General features: G+C 37.1%; 1 pseudogene; it reads right to left on the bottom strand.

The window, feature by feature from the left end:
- Positions 1-13,481: 13,481 nt before the first annotated feature.
- Positions 13,482-15,707, bottom strand: LOC143639394 (histone H3.3C-like; annotated as a pseudogene).
- Between the last annotated feature and the right edge of the window lie 4,789 nt (positions 15,708-20,496).

Genomic DNA, 20,496 nt, shown 5'->3' with positions numbered 1-20,496 from the left:
ATGTCTCTGATTTGATATCAAGCTCCTTGATCCATTTTGAGTTAACTTTTGTGCATGGCGAGAGAAAGGGATTCAGTTTCATTTTGTTGCATATGGATTTCCAGTTTTCCCAACACCATTTGTTGAAGATGCTATCCTTCCTCCATTGTATGCTTTTAGCCCCTTTATCAAATATAAGATAGTTGTAATTTTGTGGATTGGTTTCTGTGTCCTCTATTCTGTACCATTGGTCCACCCACCTGTTTTGGTTCCAGTACCATGCTGTTTTTGTTACTATTGCTCTGTAGTATAGTTTGAAGTCTGGTATCGCTATACCGCCTGATTTACACTTCCTGCTTAGAGTTGTTTTTGCTATTCTGGGTCTTTTATTTTTCCATATGAATTTCATGATTGCTTTATCTATTTCTACAAGAAATGCCATTGGGATTTTGATTGGCATTGCATTAAACCTATAGAGAACTTTTGGTAATATCGCCATTTTGATAATGTTAGTTCTGCCTATCCATGAACAGGGTATATTTTTCCATCTTCTAAGATCTTCATCTATTTCTCTCTTTAAGGTTCTGTAGTTTTCATTGTATAAGTCGTTCACCTCTTTTGTTAGGTTGATTCCCAAGTATTTTATTTTTTGTGAGGATATTGTGAATGGAGTGGTTGTCCTCATTTCAATTTCAGAGGATTTGTCACTGATACACAGGAATGCCTTTGATTTATGTGTGTTGATTTTATAGCCTGCCACTTTGCTGAATTCATAATTCATAATAGTTTCTTTGTAGACCCTTTTGGGTCTGCTAGGTGTAGAATCATGTCATCTGCAAATAGAGATAATTTAAGTTCTTCTTTTCCTATTTTTATGTCTTTAATTTCTTTCATCTGTCTAATTGCTCTGGCCAGTGTTTTGAGAACTATGTTGAACAGAAGTGGTGAGAGAGGGCATCCCTGTCTTGTTCCAGATTTTAGAGGGAATGCCTTCAATTTTTCTCCGTTCAGAATGATGCTAGCCTGAGGCTTAGCATAGATAGCTTTTACAATATTAAGGTATGTTCCTGTTATCCCTAGTTTTTCTAGAGTTTTGAACATAAAGGGATGCTATACTTTGTCAAATGCTTTTTCTGCATCTATCGAGATGATCATATGGTTCTTATCTTTAAGTCTATTGATGTGGTGAATAACATTTATTGATTTCTGTATATTGAACCAGCCTTGCATCCCAGGGATGAATCCTACTTGATCATGGTGCACAATTTTTTTGATATGTTTTTGTATCCGATTTGCCAGAATTTTATTGAGGATTTTTGCATCTAGGTTCATTAGAGATATTGGTCTGTAGTTTTCTTTCTTTGAATTGTCTTTGTCTGGTTTAGGAATCAGGGTGATGTTGGCCTCATAGAATGAATTTGGAAGTTCTCCCTCTTTTTCTGTTTCCTGGAGTAGCTTGAAAAGTATTGGTATTAGTTCTTCTTTAAAGGTTTTGTGAGACCGGAGCAGGAAGCCGCGACAGCCGCCCAGCCAGACCGGAGCAGGAAGCCGCGACAGCCGCCCAGCCAGACCGGAGCAGGAAGCCGCGACAGCCGCCCAGCCAGACCGGAGCAGGAAGCCGCGACAGCCGCCCAGCCAGACCGGAGCAGGAAGCCGCGACAGCCGCCCAGCCAGACCGGAGCAGGAAGGCGCCAGCCGCCAGCCAGACCGGAGCAGGAAGTCCGGTCCCGCCCAGAGCGCTAGTCTCCAGGAAGCCCATCAACCCTTAAAACCCATCAAAGTGGGTGTGGCTACCAGCACAGTTGCGGCTGATCCAGGTACCCGGTTTCCAACTCCCCCACCCTTAGCTGCGATAACTCAAAATATTTCCCACAAGCTTTTGGGGATTGTAGCTATCAACACAAAACAACAACTGTAGAGGCACCTGGTTTCTACCTCAGAGACTAGAGTAGGGAAGATACACGTGGAAGCTCATTTCCCTTCACACTGGCTATACCCACCACCCTGAATACAGAGGCTCAAACTAGGAATAGACAACGCCACCTACTGGAAGCAAGGAAAACAGTATTCTGAGAGACTTTTTTTTTTCCTCTCTTTCTCTTTTCTTCTCTCTCTTCCACAACTTCAGCATATGTGAAACCAAGAACTGAGCATGAACAACTGAATTACCAAAGTAATATAATATAGAGGAATTGCATATACCCCACCTCCCCCCCATTTTTTTTTCTGTATTTCTATCTTACTTCCCTTTCCCTTCTCTTATTTCTCTTTTCTTCCTTGTTATTTCTTTTCTTTTCTTTTTTTTTTAATTCATATTCTCTCTATACCACTTTCAATCTCCTAACTTTTGCTATCTATACATAGGGTAACTATCTAAATAGGAGGTTGAGTCTATACATTCTTCCATAAATTACCAGTCGAGTGGTTAGAGTTCTCCAAAGGTGCTAAGTTAGTTTAACCTCATTCCCTCACTCCTTTCTCTTTAAGTATAACATCCTTCGTCTGAAATTAAGTTTTCTATATGCCACCAGATATGGTACGCCTTTTATGAAACTAAGGAATATATTCTTAAGTAATAATTAAATCCAACATCTATAGTCTTAGAATCTAACTATAAATGTATTAATAATGAAAACTTGTCCTTAGATAATGTACTGTTGATATTGGGATCTGTTAATATTGTCTTTCTCCGAAAAAGAGGGATATTGGAGCTATTCAAGAACAATACAAATATATAAGGGGAAAAACATTAGCTCAACAGTTTCACAAAGCTAGAAAGAATCATGAGCAGTATGAAAAGACAGGGAAAGAAAGGACCACAAACAATACAGGTCAATTCAACATTAGATGAGGTAATATCTGCAGCTGATGGAATGTCAGACAAAGAGTTCAGGATATACATGCTTCAGATCATCTGGAGTCTCAAGGAAGACATTATTCATCAAATTCAGACAATGAAAAATCACTTGGACAATGAATTACATAAACAAATCCAAGAAGCAAAAGATCAACTCTATAGGGAGATAGAGGATATAAAAAACAAACAAACAGAAATCCTGGAAATGCAGGAAACAATAAACCAAATTAAAAACTCAAATGAGAGTATTACCAGCAGAGTAGAACACTTGGAAGATAGAACTTCAGACAACGAAGACAAAGTTTTTCAACTTGAAAAGAACATAGACAGCTCAGCGAGAATGTTAAGAAATCATGAGCAGAACATCCAAGAATTATGGGATAACATCAAGAAACCAAACCTAAGAGTTATTGGGATACAAGAGGGTACAGAGGTCCAAACCAAGGGAATGAGTAATCTATTCAATGAAATAATACTAGAAAACTTCCCAGACTTAAAGAATGAAAAAGAAATCCAAATACTAGAAGCCTACAGGACACCGAATATACAAAATCATAAGAGATCCACACCAAGACATATAATAATGAAGATGCCCAACATACAGAATAAGGAGAGAATCTTAAAAGCCACAAGAGAGAGGAAGCAGATTACATTTAAGGGTAAACCAATCAGGATAACTGCTGATCTTTCAACACAGACTCTGAAAGCTAGAAGATCCTGGAAAAACATATTTCAAACGCTGAAAGAAAAAGGATTCCAACCAAGAATCATGTATCCAGCGAAATTAAGCTTCAGGATTGAAGATGAAATAAAAATCTTCCACGATAAGCAAAAGTTAAAAGAATTTGCAGCTAGAAAACCAGCTCTTCAAAACATCCTTGGCAAAACATTACAGGAAGAGGAAATGAAAAATAACAATGAAAACCAACAACGGGAGGTAGTACAATAAAGGAAAAACTAAGCATAGAGGAAAAACTAATCATGTTAAGTATCATACATAACCAAATATGGCTGGAAATACAAACCATATCTCAATAGTAACCCTAAATGTTAATGGCTTAAATGCACCAATCAAAAGACATAGCCTAGTAGAATGGATTAAAAAAAAAGATCCAACAATATGCTGCCTACAGGAGACTCATCTGATAGGAAAAGACATACACAGACTGAAGGTGAAAGGTTGGGAAAAATCATATCACTCATACGGACCCCGGAAGCAAGCAGGGGTGTCCATACTTGTATCAAATAAAATAGACTTCAAGCCAAAGTTAATCAAAAGGGATAAACAAGGACAATACATACTGCTCAAGGGAACCATACACCAACAAGACTTGACGATCATTAATATATATGCCCCAAACAATGGTGCAGCTACGTTCATCAAACAAACTCTTCTCAAGTTCAAGAGTCTAATAGACCACAACACAATAATCATGGGAGATTTTAATACACCTCTCTCACCAATGGACAGATCTTCCAAACAAAAATTGAATAAAGAAACCATAGAGCTCAATAATACAATAAATAACTTAGACTTAATTGATATATACAGAATATACCACCCAACATCAAGCAGATACACTTTCTTCTCAGCAGCACATGGATCCTTCTCAAAAATAGACCATATATTATGTCACAGGGCAAAGCTTAGCAATTACAAAGGAGTTGAGATACTACCATGCATTTTATCTGATCATAATGGAATGAAATTGGAAATCAATAATAAAATGAGAAAGGAAAAACCCTACATCACATGGAGATTAAACAATATGCTACTGAATGAACAAAGGGTTACAGAAGACATCAAAGAGGAAATTAAAAAATTCTTAGAGGTAAACGAAAACTCAGAAACAACATATCGAAATCTTTGGGACACTATGAAAGCAGTACTAAGAGGAAAATTCATTTCATGGAGTTCATTCCTTAAAAGAAGTAAAAGCCAACAAATAAATGACCTCATACTACACCTCAAAGCCTTAGAAAAAGAAGAACAAATCAGCAGCAAATACAGTAGAAGGCAAGAAATAATTAAAATTAGAGCAGAAATAAATGAAATCGAAACAAAAGAAACAATCGAAAAAATTGACAAAACTAAAAGTTGGTTCTTTGAAAAATTAAATAAGATTGATAGACCACTAGCCACACTAACAAAGAGAAGAAGAGAGAGAACCCAAATTACTAGCTTACGGGATGAAAAAGGCAACATCACAACAGACAATTCAGAAATACAGACGATAATTAGAAATTATTTTGAAACCCTATACTCTAATAAAATAGAAGATAGTGAAGGCATAGATAAATTCCTTGAGACATATGAACTACCCAGATTGAATCAGGAAGATATAAACAACCTAAACAGATCAATATCAAGGGAGGAAATAGAAGAAGCCATCAAAAGACTACCAACCAAGAAAAGCCCAGGACCGGATGGATATACAGCAGAGTTTTACAAAACATTTAAAGAGGAACTAATACCAATACTCCATAATCTATTTCAGGAGATAGAAAAAGAGGGAGAACTCCCAAATTCATTCTATGAGGCCAATATCACCCTGATTCCCAAACCAGAGAAGGACACCTCAAAGAAAGAAAACTACAGACCAATATCCCTAATGAATTTAGATGCAAAAATCCTCAATAAAATTCTGGCAAATCGTATACAAAAACATATAAAAAAGATTGTGCACCATGATCAAGTAGGATTCATCCCTGGGATGCAAGGCTGGTTCAATATACGGAAATCAATAAACGTTATTCACCACATCAATAGACTTAAAGATAAGAACCATATGATCATCTCGGTGGACGCAGAAAAAGCATTCGACAAAGTACAGCATCCCTTTATGTTCAAAACATTAGAAAAACTAGGGATAACAGGAACTTACCTCAAAATTATAAAAGCTATATATGCTAAGCCTCAGGCTAGCATCATTCTAAATGGAAAAAAACTGAAGGCATTCCCTCTAAAATCTAGAACAAGACAGGGATGCCCTCTCTCACCACTTCTATTCAATATAGTTCTCGAAACACTGGCCAGAGCAATTAGACAGACGAAAGAAATTAAAGGCATAAAAATAGGAAAAGAAGAACTTAAATTATCACTGTTTGCGGATGATATGATCCTATACCTAGAAGACATAAAAGGGTCTACAAAGAAACTACTAGAGCTAATAAATGAATTCAGCAAAGTGGCTGGATATAAAATCAACACGCATAAATCAAAGGCATTCCTGTATATCAGCGACAAATCTTCTGAACTGGAAATGAGGACATCTACCCCATTCACAATATCCTCAAAAAAAATAAAATACTTGGGAATCAACCTAACAAAAGAGGTGAAAGATTTATACAATGAAAACTACAGAACCCTAAAGAGAGAAATAGAAGAAGATCTCAGAAGATGGAAAAATATACCCTGTTCATGGATAGGCAGAACTAACATCATCAAAATGGCAATATTACCAAAAGTTCTCTATAGGTTCAATGCAATGCCAATCAAAATCCCAATGGCATTTCTTGTAGAAATAGATAAAGCAATCATGAAATTCATATGGAAAAATAAAAGACCCAGAATAGCAAAAGCAATTCTAAGCAGGAAGTGTGAATCAGGAGGTGTAGCGATACCAGATTTCAAACTGTACTACAAAGCAATAGTAACAAAAACAGCATGGTACTGGTACCAAAACAGGCGGGTGGACCAATGGTATAGAATAGAGGACACAGAAACCAATCCACAAAATTACAACTATCTTATATTCGATAAAGGGGCTAAAAGCATGCAATGGAGGAAGGATAGCATCTTCAACAAATGGTGCTGGGAAAACTGGAAATCCATATGCAATAAAATGAAACTGAATCCCCTCCTCTCGCCATGCACAAAAGTTAACTCAAAATGGATCAAGGACCTTGATATCAAATCAGAGACTATGCGTCTGATAGATGAAAAGTTTGGCTCCGATCTACATATTGTGGGGTCGGGCTCCAAATTCCTTAATAGGACACCCATAGCACAAGAGTTAAAAACAAGAATCAACAAATGGGACTTACTTAAACTAAAAAGTTTTTTCTCAGCAAGAGAAACAATAAGAGAGGTTAATAGGGAGCCTACATCATGGGAACAAATTTTTACTCCTCACACTTCAGATAGAGCCCTAATATCCAGAGTATACAAAGAACTCAAAAAATTAAACAATAAGAAAACAAATAACCCAATCAACAAATGGGCCAAAGACCTGAACAGACACTTCTCAGAGGAGGACATACAATCAATCAACAAGTACATGAAAAAATGCTCACCATCTCTAGCAGTCAGAGAAATGCAAATCAAAACCACCCTAAGATACCATCTCACTCCAGTAAGATTGGCAGCCATTAGGAAGTCGAACAATAACAAGTGCTGGCGAGGATGTGGGGAAAAGGGTACTCTTGTACATTGCTGGTGGGACTGCAAAATGGTGAGGCCAATATGGAAAGCAGTATGGAGATTCCTGGGAAAGCTGGGAATGGAACCACCATTTGACCCAGCTATTGCCCTTCTCGGACTATTGCCTGAAGACCTCAAAAGAGCGTACTACAGGGATACTGCCACATCGATGTTCATAGCAGCACAATTCACAATAGCTAGACTGTGGAACCAACCCCGATGCCCCTCAATTGATGAATGGATAAAAAAAATGTGGCATTTATACACAATGGAGTACTACGCAGCACTAAGAAATGACAAAATCATGGAATTTGCAGGGAAATGGATGGCACTAGAGCAGATTATGCTAAGTGAAGCTAGCCAATCCCTAAAAAACAAATGCCAAATGTCTTCTTTGATATAATGAGAGCAACCAAGAACAGAGCAGGGAGGAAGAGCAGGAGGAAAAGATTAACATTAAGCAGAGTCATGAAGTGGGAGGGAAAGGGAGAGAAAAGGGAAATTGCTTGGAAATGAAAGGAGACCCTCATTGTTATGCAAAATTACATATAAGAGTTTGTGAGGGGAATGGGAAAAAAATAAGAAGAGAAATGAATTACAGTACATGGGGTAGAGAGAGAAGATGGGAGGGGAGGGGAGGGGGGATAGTAGAGGATAGGAAAGGTAGCAGAATACAACAGTTACTATTATGGTATTATGTAAAAATGTGGATGTGTAACCGATGTGATTCTGAAATCTTTGTAAAGTTTTGAATAAAAAAAATAAATAAAAAAATAAAAAATAAATAAATAAAATACAAAAAAATAAAAAATAAAGGTTTTGTAAAACTCTGCTGTATACCCATCCGGTCCTGGGCTTTTCTTAGTTGGTAGTCTTTTGATGGCTTCTTCTATGTCCTCAATTGATATTGGTCTGTTTTTGTTGTGTGTATCCTCCTGACTCAATCTGGGCAGATCATATGACTTAAGAAATTTATCGATGCCTTCACTGTCTTCTATTTTATTGGCGTATAAGGATTCAAAATAATTTCTAATTCTCTTCTGTATTTCTGAAGTGTCTGTTGTGATATTGCCTTTTTCATCCCGTATGCTAGTAATTTGAGTTCTCTCTCTTCTTCTCTTCATTAGCATGGCTAAGGGTCTGTCGATCTTATTTATTTTTTCAAAGAACCAACTTTTAGTTTTGTCAATTTTTTCAATTGTTTCTTTGTTTCGATTTCATTAATTTCAGCTCTGATTTTAATTATTTCTTGCCTTTTACTTCTTTTGCTGTTGTTTTGCTCTTCTTTTTCTAGGATTTTGAGATGAAGTGTGAGATCATTTATTTGTTGGTTTTTTTCTTTTTTTAAGGAATGAACTCCAAGCAATGAATTTTCCTCTTAGAACTGCTTTCATTGTGTCCCATAGATTCCGATATGTTGTGTCTATGTTTTCATTTATCTCTAAGAATTTTTTAATTTCCTCCTTGATGTCTTCTATAACCCATTGATCATTCAGTAACCTATTGTTCATTCTCCAAGTGATGCATGATTTTTCCTTCCTTCTTTTATCGTTGATTTCCAGTTTCATTCCATTATGATCAGATAAGATGCATGGTATTATCTCTACTCCTTTATAATGTCTAAGAGTTGCCCTGTGACATAATATATGATCTATTTTTGAGAAGGATCCCTGGGCTGCTGAGAAAAAAGTGTAATTGCTTGATGTTGGATGGTATATTCTATATATGTCAATTAAGTCTAGGTTATTAATTGTATTATTGAATTCTATAGTTTCTTTATTCAACTTTTGTTTGGAAGATCTGTCCAGTGGTGATAGAGGTGTGTTGAAGTCTCCCATAATTATTGTATGGTGGTCTATTAGACTCTTGAACTTGAGAAGAGTTTGTTTGATGAACATAGCTGCACCATTGTTTGGGGCATATATATTTATGATTGTTATGTCTTGTTGGTGTATGGTTCCCTTGAGCAGTATGTAGTGTCCCTCTTTATCCCTTTTAATTAACTTTGGCTTGAAATCTATTTTATTTGATATGAGTATGGACACTCCTGTTTGTTTCTGAAGTCCATATGAGTGATATGATTTTTCCCAACCTTTCACCTTCAGTCTATGTATGTCTTTTCCTATCAAATGCGTCTCCTGTAGGCAGCATATTGTTGGATCTTTTTTTTTTTTATCCATTCTACTAGCCTGTGTCTCTTAATTGGTGAGTTTAAGCCGTTAACATTTAGGGTTATTATTGAGATATGTATTGTTCTTCCAGCCATATTTGTTTATTTCTGTTACTTAACATGGTTTGTTTTTCCTCTTTGATTATTTTTTCCCTTTACTGTACTACTTCCCACTGTTGGTTTTCATTGTTATTTTCCATTTCCTCTTCCTGTAATGTTTTGCCGAGGATGTTTTGAAGAGATGGTTTTCTAGCTGCAAATTCTTTTAACTTTTGATAATCGTGGAAGGTTTTAATTTCATCTTCCATCCTGAAGCTTAATTTCGCTGGATACACAATTCTTGGTTGGAACCCATTTTCTTTCAGCGTTTGAAATATGTTATTCCAGGATCTTCTAGCTTTCAGAGTCTGTGTTGAAAGATCAGCTGTTATCGTGATTGGTTTACCCCTAAATGTAATCTGCTTCCTTTCTCTTGTAGCTTTTAAAATTCTCTCCTTATTCTGTATGTTGGGCATCTTCATTATAATGTGTCTAGGTGTGGATCTCTTATGATTTTGCACATTCGGCGTCCTGTAGGCTTCTAGGATTTGGGATTCTGTCTCATTCTTCAAGTCTGGGAAGTTTTCTCGTATTATTTCGTTGAACAGATTACTCATTCCTTTGGTTTGGACCTCTATACCTTCCTGTATCCCAATGACTCTTAAGTTTGGTCTCTTTATGTTATCCCATATTTCTTGGATGTTCTGCTCATGGTTTCTTAACAGTCTCACTGAGCTGTCTATTTTCTTTTCAAGTTGAAATACTTTGTCTTCATTGTCTGATGTTCTATCTTCTAAGTGTTCTACTCTGCTGGTAGTATTCTCATTTGAGTTTTTAAGTTGGTTCATTGCTTCCTGCATTTCTAGGATTTCTGTTTGTTTGTTTTTTATAACTTCTATCTCCCTGTATAGTTGATCTTTTGCTTCCTGAATTTGTTTATGTAATTCATTGTCTAAGTGATCTTTCATTGTCTGATTTTGCTGTCATGTCTTCCTTGAGACTCCTGATCATCTGTAGCATGTATATATCCTGAATTCTTTATCTGACATTCCATCTGCTGCAGCTATTACCTCTTCTGAAGTTGAGTTGACCTGCATTGCTTGTGGTCCTTTCTTTCCTTGTCTTTTCATACTGCTCGCGTTTCTTTCTACTTGGTGAAACTGTTGTGTTATTGAATTTTCCCCCTATATATTTATATTGCTCTTGTATAGTTGCAAAGTCTCCCTTACAGGAGCGGGCGGCAGCTGTGTTCCTCCTCCAATTGGGGTGATCTGTCTATCACGCCGGCGGGCCACTGGGCCCCTTCTCTGGGTCGCCTGGTCTGCCTACCTTGTGGGCAACGGCTGGGCCCCTTCTCCAATAGGGGTGATCTGTCTAGCACGCTGGTGGGCCGCTGGGCCTGTTCTCCAGGTTGCAGGTCTGCCTACCTTACAGGTGCAGGTGGCGGCTGTGCCCCTCCTCCAATTGGGGTGATCTTTCAACTAGGCGGGCGGGCTGCTGGGGCCCCTTCTCCAGGATGCGTGGTCTGCCTACCTTGCGGGCGGCAGCTGGGCCCTTCCTCCAATTGGGGTGATGTGTCTAACACGCCGGCGGGCCGCTGGGCCTGTTCTGCCGGTCGGTTCCAGGTCTGCCTACCTTGCAGGCAGGGGTGGCGGCTCTGCCCCTCCTCCAATTGGGGTGATGTGTCTACCATGCTGGCGGGCCGCTAGGCCTGTTCTGCTGGTCAGTCACAGGTCTGCCTACCTTGAAGGCGCGGGCAGCGGCTCTGCCCCAATAAATCTTAAATTTGGTCTTTTCATGTTATCCCATAATTCTGGGAAGTTCTGTTCATGTTTTCTTAACATCTTCTCTCCATGGTCAAGTCTACTTTCAAAATTCTATATTTTATATTCATTGCCTATGGTTCTGTCTTCCAAGTGGTCTAGTCTGTTGGTGATGCTTTCTATTGAATTCTTAATTTAGTTTATTATTTACTTCATTTTGAGGATTTCTGCTTGTTTTTTTTTTTTTTTCATTATCTCTGCCTCTTTATTGAAATAATCTTTCATTTCCGGTTTATTCTCTCTGATTTCATTCCTTATACCATCCTTTACTTTGCAGATCAGTTTAACTATGAACATTCTAAACTCCTTCTCTGACATTTCTTCTACCTTGGTATTGATTAATTCTGTTACTGGAGTATCTTAGTTTGCTTGGGGTGATTTTTCCCTTGCTTTTTCATATTGTTTGTGTGTCTACCCATCTAACAGTATGGATCTGAGGCAGTAGAGTTTCTACCTGTGGACTTAAAGTGTCTCTGAAAGTTTCCAGTACCTCATTGTTTAGGGGGAGACAAATAATAACAATAACCAAAGCAAGCAATATATAGCATTAAACCAAATAGTTCCTACTATGATGTCTACAATGTTAATTATCACAATAAACAGAAATTATAAGATCAGTTGTTCTCTATAATAAAAACAGAAAATTCACAAAAGTGTTTACAATTCAAATGGTGGACAGGGAGAGAATAGAAGTGATATAGGATATGATGATTATGAGGAGGAGGAGAGAGGACAGAAGTAAAAGATTAAAGGAAGAGAGAAAGTGAGAAAAATTGAGATTTGCTGTTAGTGGAAGAAAAGAGAATCAAGGGAAACAGGTAGGAGAAAATATATGAAGTAAAAATTAAAAATAAAAATAAAAATAAAAAACTAATATATAATAATCAAACATCTTAGTTCACAAAAAAGTAATCTATGAAAAAAAGCTGGCTTAAAAATGCTAGAATTGAGAAAAAATATGAAAATGTACAAATGTCCATGACCTTCAATGTCACAATTAAACAGAGAAAAAGAGTAAAAAAATGAAAAGAAAAAAATGTTGATGAAAAGTTAAAGAATTATTTTCATTGGAATTCAAAATATTCTCAGCTTCTCTTCTCAGCAGTTTTAGGTGGGGTCTTCTGGAGAGTGATGCTCCACCCTCTGGATTGCTGGAGTGAGAGGTAATCCCGTACTTGGAATTCCTGGAGGCAGGATTTAGGTTTATGTGGGCTCCAGGCTCTTCTCTGAATGCCAGTTGGTCTAGAGATTTTAAATCAGCACACCTCCAGGGCCCGATACTTGCTGGTCCATGCTGGAAGACTTTACCCCAGGGATCTGCTCTGGGTTCCACTTCTGTGGTGGGGAACTAATTCTTAGTCTCCTACATCACCTGCAGACCCCATGTTTCCTGGTCTTCGGTTCAATCTCCAAACCAATTTTCTCCTGACTGCTTTTAATAAAGCTGTATAGTTTTACACAACTGTATAGATTAAGAGCATATCAGTTGCTATTCCGTGACATCTTCAATAACATTTTTTATAGTTTAATGTATTTTAATAGCAAATTTACAGGAACAGCACAGAAGACAGAGAACATTAAAAACATGTACTTGCATGTAGGACAACCCAGAAAAGTATAGTGAATGCATGGAATCTACTGTATGATAAAAATGCTACAAACATCATTTAGTGCCATCAATAAGAAATTTACTTGTTTAAAAAAAATTCAAATGCTGGCATTGTCCAGGAAAATTTAAGTTTTATTTATAATTGTTATAAAGTTGAACTGTTGAAACTTCTTCACTGAAATGTTCTGACTTGCATTAATGCTTTACATCCCCACATTTATATTAAAAACCCACACACTGGGTTTTTTGGAAAAATGGCCAATACCTGATTTCTGTCCCCTATTTTTCCATTTCCAATCATATATTTAGGTATCTTTTGACCCCATGGAAAAAATATCTAACATTCAGTACTACTGATAACAGGAAGAAGAGAAAAAAATGTTTTTTGAGAATGAAATGTTTTCCATCATTGTGAATTATTTTTTTTTTTTTTAGAATTTTAATCTTTATTTTTTAGTTTTTTCGGTGGACACAACATCTTTGTTTGTATGTGGTGCTGAGGATCGAACCTGGGCCGCACGCATGCCAGGTGAGCGCACTACCACTTGAGCCACATCCCCAGCCCCCATCATTGTGAATTCTTAAGCATGTTCTCCACATATGTGGTGTGCTAGTTGGATGTCTTTTGGCATAATTATTACACCTTTGACATGGATAGCACACATGGATAGCCTTCAAAAGACCAACCAGATAGGCCTCACTTGCCTCCTGCAAAGCACCAATAGCAGCACTCTGGAAGTGCAGATGTGTTTTTGAAGTCCTGAGCAATTTCTTGCACCAGATGCTGGAAGGGTAGTTTGCATATCAGAAGTTCAGTGGACTTCTGATAACATCTAATTTCACAGAGTGCCACAGTACCAGGTCCATAATGATGAGTTATCCTCACCCCTTCAGTAGAGTGTGCACTCTTGCAAGTGGCTTTTGTAGCCAATTGTTTCCTGGGTGCTTTACCACCAGTCTGCTTTGCAGGCAGTCTGCTTTGTACAAGCTATGGTAGAAAGACATCCTTACTCACCCCTCTTCTCCTTTGGCGGAGCTCTGCAAGCTATAGGCAGTGCTGGCTTAGAGAATGATGGCAACATGGCAGCAGCTGCCCTCAATAACTTTTGAAATCACAGATTTAAATTTTAACATGTTCTTATATTTTAACATGCTTAAATGATATTTTCCTTTAAAATGTCATATCAAATATATTTAACATATTGAAAACAGTTAAAAGCTCCTTTCTTTTGGACATCAACTTTTAAAAAACAGAAAACTTTTTTAAAAAAATATTTTTTTAGTTGTAGATAGACACACTACCTTTATTTTATTTTTATGCGGTGCTGAGGATCCAACCCAGTGCCTTCCACATGGGAGATGAGTACTGTACCACTGAGCTACAACCCCAGCCTCAGGAACAACTTTTTGAAAAACAATTTACAAATTATACAAAAGGGGATGCATATATAATACTTTAGAAGATACTGGTTTTAGCCACTTTCAGGTTTACAAAAAGATAATGGAAGCAGCAGTTACTAATAAAATGTCAATCAAGAAAAGTACATGCTACTGCTGGCAATGTCATATACACATAGAAAATATTCATTTTCTTATTTCTTTTTTATCTTATTTTTCCATATTTTTATTGCTTCATTACAATTAGACATAAGAGTAACATTGTTACATATGTGTACATGCACATGGTATAACAATATAATTAGGCCAATATCATTCTCCATTATTTCCCTTTTAACCACTATCTCCTTTATCCTTCCTTATTCTTGCCCAGCAAGTAGACAATACATGTTAGCAGGCCAGTTTTCTTGTAACAAGTCAAGAATCATGAGGACAAACAGTAAACTAAGTGGCTAAATAGTAACAATCTGGATATCCTTATTACCTGAGTTAACTAAACATCTTGTTTCCTTAGGCCTTTGTGAGTTAGCTTCCTATTATTTGCAGCTGAAAATATTCCTTATATAGATTGAGATTCATCAGAACTTGACTCTAATTCTAATGTGACCTCTACAGATGTATACTGTATTTCTGTATACCAGCAAAAAGACATTTAGAAAATGAAATTAGAATAGTTTACACTTAGTGCCTCAATCTTGATCTCTAACCACCATTCCCACTAAAATGGAACCAGAGGTTTTTAGGGAAATGTCTGATTCTGAGTCGAGGGAGTGGAAGAATACATGATGATCATGGCCTATATTATGGTGCTAAAAAGCAAGGAAGCACTTAAAGACTAATGAGGTCTGTCTAAAGGATGTAGGAGGCATCATTAAAGGCCTTCACTGGCCACATTTGAGATCATGTGGATGCCAAACAGTAATGTCTGCAATTTATTGTAACATGTCAGATGGATAAAAGTTCATTAATTCAAAGTGATACTTCAAAAACCACAAGAACAGAAAGGAGGAAAAATTGAAAGGGAAAAAGGAGCAAGTTCTTTGTCTTATTGTTTTAGAATGAGTTCCAAGTTAACAGACCCTAAGATGGAGAGTTGCATACAGAGAGAGGGTTTATTTGGGGAAAGATCTATGAAAAAGACATCTATAAGAGTGTGAGGAAGACAGGATTGTACAGAGGTAGAAGCTTGCCCTTGGCACAGCTACAACTCTGACCTGAGATACTCCTACAGGGAGTTCTGGAGCTGAGATGGCCCTTCACAGTAGTCTCAAATTGAGGAGAGTAGATTGCATCCTTGGCTTCCTACATTGGATACTCATTGACTTACTTGTCCTCTGAGAGGTGGGAGAGATAGGAAACCTTGAAGAGGCAGTTCCATGTAGCTGAGGGCAAGTCCCAATGAAGGGCATAGCTGTAAGACCAGTATCTGATTTTTCTAGAAGCCTGGTGATGGTGTTTTGATCCTGAGTAGGAGGGCTGAGCTAAGAACCACAGTATTTGCTGTAGCAATTATTTATAGAAGAATGCCACCTAATAAGCATAGAAAGAATGACATAATTAGTAAATCACTATTTTTGCAAGACTCAGTATAATAATTGATTCAGGCAGGGACCTTAGGTGATGTTAAAAGCATTTAATGAAAAGTTGTTTTTGAATAGAACACTAACATAGAACCAAAATATCATTCCACAGATTACTTGCTAATTAGAAAATTTAACATCATTAAAGTAGATTATTACCTTTGAAGCATTCTTGGCCATTATTAAGGGTGTGTGTGTGTGTGTGTGTGTGTGTGTGTGTGTGTGTTGCTAGAGGTTGAATCCAGAGCCTTTTACATGCCAGGCAAGTGCTATACCACTGAGCTACATCTCTAGCCCCAAGTATTATTGCTAAAAATCCTTAACCTCAGCCAGGCTGGTAGCACAATCCTGTAACCCCAATGGCTTAGGAGGCTGAGGCAGGAAGATCACAAGTTCAAAGCCAACCTCAGCAACTTAGTGAAGCCCTAAGCAACTCAGTGAAACTCTGTCTCAAAATAAAACCTGAAAAGGACTAGGAATATGGCTCAGTGGTTAAGTGCCCCTGAGTTCAAACCCTGGTCCCCACCTAAAAAAATGCTTAACCTAAAACTAATCAAACCCCTTGACTTAATTTAAAGTCTACAGAAAATGCAGTATATAAATGAAAAGTTAGATGACATTATGAAGAAATAACCAAATTATACAGAATGTGGGGCATTCTATAAGCCAACTCTTAACAAAATTGGACTGACAGGTTGGGGCGAGGTAATAATGGCAGCATAGTCTTTCATTTCCCTAAAGAATATCTTAAAAACAGAAACAAAAGGGAAAAAAAGAACAAGAAATGAAAATTAAAAAATAACAGACTGTAGTTTGAACAAAATGAAGTGATAAGCATCCCCAGGAACCCCAGCATGCAACCAAACCATTAATAACTGCAAGACCTTTGTGAATCCTATGCAGGTTCAGCAGCAATACAAGAGGGTATAGCTCTGTAGTATATTTAAGGTGTGGTAGTGTGATGCCTCCTGCTTCACTCTTCTTGCTGAGAATTGCTTGGCTATTCTGGGTCTCTTAGCTTTCCAGATGAATTTCATGACTGCCTTTTCTATTTCTTTTTTTTTTTTAAGAGAGAGAGAGAGAGAGAGAGAGAGAGAGAGAGAGAGAATTTTTTAATATTTATTTTTTAGTTCTCGGCGGACACAACATCTTTGTTTGTATGTGGTGCTGAGGATCGAACCCGGGCCGCACGCATGCCAGGCGAGCGCGCTACCGCTTGAGCCACATCCTCAGCCCCCTTTTCTATTTCTATAATGAATGTTGTTGGGATTTTAATTGGAATTGCATTAAATCTGTATAACACTTTTGGTAGTATGGCCATTTTGACAATATTAATTCTTCCTATCCAAGAACATTTCACAATAGCTAAATTGTGGAAACAAACTAGATGAATGGATAGATGAATGGATAAAGAATAGATGAATAGATGAATGGATAAAGAAACTGTGGTATATATACACAATGGAATATTACTCAGCATCAAAATAAAACCTGAAAAGGACTAGGAATATGAGAATAAAATTATGGTATTTGCAGGTAAATGGATGGAGTTGGAGAATATCATGCTAAGTGAAGTAAACCAATCCCCCAAAACCAAAGGCCTAATGTTCTCTCTAATGAGCGGATGCTGATCCACAATGCGGGGAGAGGGCAATCCAAAGGGAAGAGGAGAGGAGAAGGGACATGGGGGCAGGAAAGATGGTGGAATGAAACTAGGTACATGTGTGATTGTACAAATGGTGCAGCTCTACATTGTGTACAACCAGAGAAATGAAAAGTTGTGCTACATTTGTGTCCAATTACATACATTCTGCTGTCATGTATAACTAATTAGAAAAAAATTTTAAAAGTTAAAAAAATAAAAAATAATTTAAAAAACCAAAAGAGTACTAGAGGAAATATAGAAGAATTCTCATGGTCCTAAGAGCTCAACAACACTGCAAGTTACAAACAATCCTTAGTTTAATTACTTATCACTTCAGATTCTACTATAGGAGTTATCCCCAGCTCCAATCTTCCACCTGAAAGGCTATCCACTTAGGTAAAGATCCTTCACAATCTTTCCAGCTGGCTGTCTTCTGTGGCATTTCCCTGTTGCATGGGAAAACCCACACACACTCACCCCACCAAACTTTGGATGTGTTCTGTCTAGAATGCTGCTCTTTCCTCACCCTGCCATGTGAGGTTACTATACCAGTGTCCTCTCTACAGGTTCTTCCAGGTAGGAGTAGTCATCAGTCTTTCTCCTTACCTACATCCTAAAACCCTGAGATACATGTCAGGTTTTATCAGAACTATCTCAAGTTGTACCCCATAGACAGGATTGAGTAGTTTGTGCTTCTACAGCTCAGCAGATGTCAATCTTCCCATGTGAAAAGCCACCTCTATTATTCTAAGTTATCAAGCTAAGCTATCTCATAGCTTCAGGTAGTAGTGGTGAGGTCTATAGGAAAGTATTTTTTTAAAATATTGTTTAGTAGATGGACACAATATCTTTATTTTATTTATTTATTTTTATGTGGTGTTGAGGTGCCTCACATATGCTAGGCAAGCGCTCTATCACTGAGCTACAACCCAGCCCACAAAGTATTCTTTTTTTAAAAAAAAATGTTTTAGTTGTAGATGGACACAATGTCTTTATTTTATTTATTTATTTTTATGTGGTGCTGAGGATTGAACCCAGTGCCTCACATGAGCTAGGCAAGAGCTCTGCCACTGAGCTACAACCCCAGCCCCCACAAAGTATTCTTTAGTGCAAATTTTTCTTTCAAAAAATGCTTTGTTAAAAAAAAGAATGTTCAATCCAGTCTCACATTGGATGATGGGCTAATAATCCAAGGACTTGTTGGCAACCTCAGAGTTACATTTTCCAGAATATGTAATGATACTACATGAGGACATAAAAGTGCCTGGAGTAAATGGGAATACAAATATAATATTGGTACCATTCTTATTTTAGCCTTGTACTTGCCTTGGGATTGGGTTGCCAGTAGTTTATAAAGGCAAAGTAATCTCATTCTTTGTAGACAAATATATTTTTCTAGGAATTATTAAAGTTCCTCATACTAAAAGGAAATGACACTAGATGGTAACTCTGATTCACTCAAAGAAACAAAAAGCTTCAGAAAAGGTAAATATGCAAAATAAACACGTTTTCGGCAGTGCTAGGGAATTGAACCCAGGTCTTCCCAAATGCTTGGCAAGTACTTTACCACCAAGCTATATCTCAACCCATTTTATTTTTATTTTGAAGCAGAGTCTTGCTAAGTTTTCTAGGCTAGCCTCAAACTTGTGATCCTCAGTGTCCTGAGTAGCTGGGGTTACAGTATATGCCATCCTACCTGGCTGTATCAGAACATTTAAAAATATGTTCTTAACAGATTTAAAATATATGATTGCATAAAATGAAAATTTTATAGCTCTTTTATGCTGATAGCATATAAATTTGTAATATATGTGAAAATATTACCATGAGGGGGGAATAAATACATATTAGTGCAATTTTTTTATATTTTACCAGATAAGTTAGTATTAATATGAAATAGTGACAAGTAAATTTAGAGACAGTATAATCTCTAAAGCAACAACTAAGAAAATACGTTTTTTAAATATATTAAAACAATTCAAACAATGGATTTTAAAGACAATGTAGATAAAAATGGACACATTGCTAGAAATCACAAATTACCGAAACCAATTCAAGTAGAAATAGAGAATCTAAAGAGACATATAATAAAATAGCCTAGATGAAAAAAAACAAAGTTGATGGACTTTTGTTTCCTGATTTCAAAAATTACTATAAAGCTACAGTAATCAAAAGAGCCTGGCGTGGTGGTGCACACCTGTAATCCCAGCGGCTCTGGAAGCTGAGACAGGAGGATCAAGAGTTCAAAGCCAGCCTCAGGAATGGCAAGGTGCTAAGCAACTCAGTGAGAGCCTGTCTCTAAATAAAATACAAAATAGGGCTGAGAATGTGGTTCAGTGGTCAAGTGCCCCTGAGTTCAATCCTTAATACCAAAAATTTAAAAAAAGAGCATTGTTCAAAGGATACAAAATTTCAATTGGATAAGAGGAATAGAGATTTATTGTATAGCATAGTGATGATAGTTAATAATAATATATAGTATATTTGAAAATTGCTCAGAAATTAGATTTTTAAATGTTCTAACCACAAATAAATGATAGGTATACAAGGTAATACATATGTTAATTAGCTTGATTTAACCATTCCACACTGTATATATACTTCAAGATGACATGTTGTGCACCATGAATACATATAATTTTTATTTGTCAAATAAAAAGTAAACTTTAAAAAGTTTTTAAAACTCCAACAAAAAGACAATATGATAGGGCTGGGGATGTTGCTCAAGCGGTAGCGCGCTCGCCTGGCATGCGTGTGGCGCTGGGTTCTATCCTTAGCACCACATGAAAATAAAGATGTTATGTCCACCCAAAACTAAAAAATAAATAAATAAATATTAAAAACTTCTCTCTCTCTCTCTCTCTCTCTCAAAAACAGACAATATGATATTATCATGGGGATAGATGATGGTATAGAACTGAGACCGTATAGTTCAGAAATAAATTGTCAAGTTTATGGTCAACTGATTTTTGA

Source organism: Callospermophilus lateralis, chromosome X (assembly GCF_048772815.1).
Source record: "Callospermophilus lateralis isolate mCalLat2 chromosome X, mCalLat2.hap1, whole genome shotgun sequence".
Lineage (NCBI taxonomy): Eukaryota > Metazoa > Chordata > Mammalia > Rodentia > Sciuridae > Callospermophilus > Callospermophilus lateralis.
Note: the sequence above shows the minus strand (reverse complement) of the source record. Positions and strands in the feature narration are given on the sequence as shown.